Here is a 4,901-nt window from a genome sequence, read left to right as displayed (position 1 = left end):
CAATCTTACTTGAAGGGATCATTCCTGTTGGTTTAGTTATGAACACTGTCATATGGATTTAAAACTAGCTGAAGCACCATACGTATATAGGGTAATGTGAAAAGCAGCAAAGTTTATCACTGAGTTGGTGAGAAATATCTAACAGCAGAGCTCAAAGATCTTAGTTAAGTCTAGTTTTATTTCATATATCTTGCACCATTAACTTAGGAAATACAATTGATCAGACTTAATTCTGTTGACGCAATTACTAAAAATCAAGGAAACCACCACTAAAGCCAACGTAAACATGCATACCAGCTTCAGCTAATAGGACTTAAAGTGAAATGTCAGAGTACCCAGACACTCAACTCTACAACAAACTATTTTAATGTTAACATATAACTACCCACAGTGCACGCATCCACTTCTTTGCAATCACACTCAAATGTGCAGCCAGAATGCCAGTCTCAGTTAGAGAGATCCCCTGTATGCCTCTCCAGTGACATGTTTGTTGATGGGAAAAGTATGAGGTCAGAGTTCAGGTTTTGCCTTTGCGTGCAGTTGTGAGGAACTGGGAGTGTGCATTGTGGCTGGCTGTGTGATGAAACTGAAAGGGAGTTTGTTGTGCAGTTGATAAAGCTGAGGGTCTGGTGTCGGGGTAAGAAACATGAATTCAAGTTGGTGGGGATGTTAATGTTGCCTTAATTAGTACTGTCCTTGATTATTTTTTTTTTGGTTGGTTGGTTTGTTTATTTAGTGTGTTGGCAGGAAACGCTCTTGAGCAAGTTTAACACTAAATTAATGTAGTGTTTTTGTGGAGGAATTTTGCTGCTATTTAAAAATCAATTAAGGGAAGTCTTCAACCTGCAAGCCCCTGCCCGAATTCTGTGACTCTTCCCACCTGTGTTTCTGCTCATGCCTGGTGGTCCACCTTGCTGCCCTCTACATTCTTGCATCCCCATTTCAAAGCGTCTTCCCTGTGACCCCCTTCTGCTCACTCCCTCTTCCCTCCCCTAAAGTCTTACTGCCATTGTAGTCTCTTGCACACCCTCCTCACATCCTGAGGGGCAGAGACTGGAGATTTGACTAATGGAATCAGTGTGGGCAGGACTGGTGGGGGGCAGAACTGGGGAGCTGGGCAGCACAATGGCGCTAACTGTGCACAGACCCACTACACAGCCTTGTTCCACAGTTCCCGGTTCTCCATCCCTTCTTCTCCCTTATCTATTCCGTTCACAGTGGAAAAACTTTTGATGGGTGTGGAGATCCATAGACTCATAGACTCATAGATTCTAGGGTCAGAAGGGACCAATGTGATCATCTAGTCCGACCCCCTGCACAAAGCAGGCCACAGAACCCTACCCCTCCACTTCTATAACAAACCCCTAACCTATGTCTGAGTTATTGAAGTCTTCAAATTTTGGTTTGAAGACCTCAAGCTGCAGAGAATCCACCAGCAAGTGACCCATGCCCCATGCTGCAGAGGAAGGCGAAAAACCTCCAGGGCCTCTGCCAATCTGCCCCAGAGGAAAATTCCTTCCCAATCCCAAATATGGCAATCAGCTAAACCCTGAGCATGTGGGCAAGACTCACCAGCCAGCACTCAAAAAAGAATTCTCTGCAGTAACTCAGATCCCATCCTATCCAACATCCCATCACCGACCACTAGGCATACTTATCTGCTGATAATCAAAGATCAATTGCCAAAATTAGGCTATCCCATCATACGTTCCCTTCCATAAGAGCTAGTTGATAACTGGGGTCAGGGAAATTGGTCAGTGGTGTAGGGGATAGCAGTGCAGCAAGGTCCAGGAAGTCCAGTGAGGAGCCTGGCTGCCCAGCCCCCTGACATCCTTTGTTTCCCTCTCCTCATGGTCCTCCATCCTCCCTCAGCCATGACTGTGGTGTATTGAAAAACTGTTAAAATTACAAATTATCACTTTAAAGGTTAGAGGTTTTTGGGTCCTGCTTGCCGATGAAGGGCTCTGTGGGGAAGCATGAGATCAGAATCTGCCTGCAGAAAGCTAGCCTAGAGAAAGATGGGATGAGTTGTGCCTCTCAGGGAGCAGCCTGCTTTGTCTCTCTCTGTTTTGGGTTCTTGTGTTAGGATTCTGAATTCTAAGAAATAAAGAAGGTATGTTGAAACTGTCCAGTAAGACTATTTAATGTTTAACTGCTGTGTGAATATGCTGTCAACATAATGACATACTTTGGCCGTGCATCAGACCAAGGACTGCTCTCTGACAAACCAAAAAGTCCAACAGTCTGAGATGCTGCTTCCCTTAGCGAGTTGCAAACTCTGCTTCTCAGGCATCTCTGGCTATTGCTCTTGTCCCCACACCTCATGCCTGCTCTTTGTTGTAGGTAAGAAGAGATAGGATATAGTGAGAAGGAGATGATAGCAGCTTAACTTGATGGAGACTTGATGCTGCTCCCTCATAGAACTTCTGCTTCATAGAGGAGCTTCCTGATCTGGCAAGGGAGAAAAGAGAACTTGTGGTTCACTTGAGATAGTCCAAGGTCTGACAAACCTTGGGTCTGCAAATCAGTACGTACCTTGCTATTTCTATTATTTTTTCCTAGTAAAGAACTAAATTTTTGATTGGGAGGGAATAGGGAAAATTAAACAGTAAGAGATGGCATATGTATTTTACTCCCTGTCCTAAAAGTCCATTTGCTGCATAGTACATAAGCCTTTTAAAAGGTTGTATCCCATGCCTGTTGTTGGCCGGATGACCTGGCATCACTTATACTGTGACTACAAGCTCTTCTTGTGCAAATCAGGTCAATGGACTATCATGAAAGGTGATGGTTCAATCCTGCTCTAATTGACACACACGCTAAACTCCATAGACTTCACTGTAATGTCCTCAGGGTTTCATGGGTGTAACAGAGGGCAGAATACATCCCTGTATGTGTGTTTCTGGCTTATTGTCTGAATACAATACATAGTCCATACAGTATGTGTGATACTAACCTTGCTAGTAACCGGGAAGATCAAGAAGAAGAATGAATAATATATTCAGTTTGCAGTGTTGTTGTAGTCAAGATATTAGAGAGACAAGGTAGGTGAGGTAATATCTTTAATTGGACCAACTTCTGTTGGTTAGAGACAAATTTTCTAGCTATACAGAACTTTTCCGGTTTGGACTTTGTGTAAGCTCAAAAACTTGTTTTGTCTCTCACCAACAAAAGTTGGCCCAATAATAGATATTACCTCTCCTACCTTGTCTCTTTAATATACGCAGTACAGCCTCACATTGTTTTTCAGGAAGGCTGGTCAGGTATGGAATGGTTCCTAGGCTCCTTTTCCTACTTTAATGTGCTACAGTGGTTGTGTAAGTTGAATGCCAAGTAAACATTGTCTGTAATGTTCTCTCTCACTATATTTTGACAAGTTCATGAATTATCCTTTGGCCCCTAGACCTGGTTCTTCTAAGTCAAGAGTTGAGGTATATGGGTCAGAAAAATTGGAAGAAGCTTGCACTGGCATTGCTGGTGCTGTGCCTATTGCTTAAAGTATGTATATCATACAATTAAACACCCGTGGCTGGCCTGTGTCAGCTGACTCAGGCTTGCAGAGCTTGGCCTGCTGGGCTATAGAATTACAGTGTATACATCCAGGCTCTGGGACCCTCCCCCCCCCCTTGTATGGTCCCAGAGATCCCAACAATCTACACTGCAGTTTTATAGCCCCATAGCCCAAGACCCGTTATCCTGAGTCAGCTGACATGAGCCAGCCACAGGTGTTAAACTGCAGTGTAGATATACCCTTAAAAAACTGAAGTATAGCAGTCTCCGGGGCTCTCAGCTGAGCCCTAAAAATGATTGAATTATTGGCATGTGCTGTAGATATTAGAACAGAATATAGTAACTCCTGAACCAGAGAATGGGATAGTGCTCCTAGTTTTGGTTTATGAGCCATGGCACATTACAGGATTAACTGAAAATGAAATCAGTTTCAATCTTTCCCAGAAGAAATGCCCATGGAGGTTGAGCAGACTGCATTTTACCTGCACAGATAAATAGCAGGTGTTCTCAGGTCTTTACATTTCACTGCTTCAGGATGTCTGGTCTTCTGTTAAAAACTGAGACCCATTGTAAGTGCATGCTAGCTCCTTTTACTATTTTTTGCAGTTAGCACATTTGGTGGTAAGGCACTTCCTGTTTATCTGCAGAAATCTTACTTTCCAAATCAAACGTGGGTCTGCAGGGAGCACGCTAACCTACAACTCCCAGTCTTGCACCTGCATCTCAATTTAATGGCAGTTTCTGCTTCCCATTTTCACATGCTTCCTGACATGATCATGGCAGAACTCACTCCAGAGAAGCCTGTAACTACGCCCCCTGTGATAGTTATTTATAGGGTGACCTAATAAATAAATACATTTTTAGAGATAGTCCCAATATTCAGGGCTTTGTCTTATATAGGCGCCTATTATCCCCATCACCGGTCCCATTTTTTTCACACTTGGTATCTGGTCACCCTAGTTACTTGTAGCTCATGGAAAGTATTTTACTTTCATTAACTGAACACCAGATGTCATTAGGGGCCCACTTCTGCCAGCCACCACCTGATATTGAGTATACCTTACTCCATGATACTCTCACTGAATTCAGTGGCCCCACTCCCAGGATAAGATAGATACTATTTCATCTGGGTAGCAGAATTTGGCTTAGCATAAAACACAACATGTTAAAGTAAAATTCTTCTGGGAAATAAATTAACTATGTGTGGCTACCTCTATTTTAACAAAGGAGAGTAATGATCTACGGCTTGTGTTTGTTTCAAAACTAAGGACCTGACCTTGTAATCTTTATGTAGGCTAAACTGCCACTGACCTCAATGAGAGTTTTGTTAGCGTTGATAATGCAGAGTTAGCTCAGGCAGGTGGAATTAACACAGAAGAATATACCATAAG

Source organism: Gopherus evgoodei, chromosome 1 (genome assembly GCF_007399415.2).
Source record: "Gopherus evgoodei ecotype Sinaloan lineage chromosome 1, rGopEvg1_v1.p, whole genome shotgun sequence".
Taxonomy (NCBI): domain Eukaryota; kingdom Metazoa; phylum Chordata; order Testudines; family Testudinidae; genus Gopherus; species Gopherus evgoodei.
The sequence above is the reverse complement of the archived record's forward strand: the minus strand, read 5'-3'. Positions refer to the sequence as shown.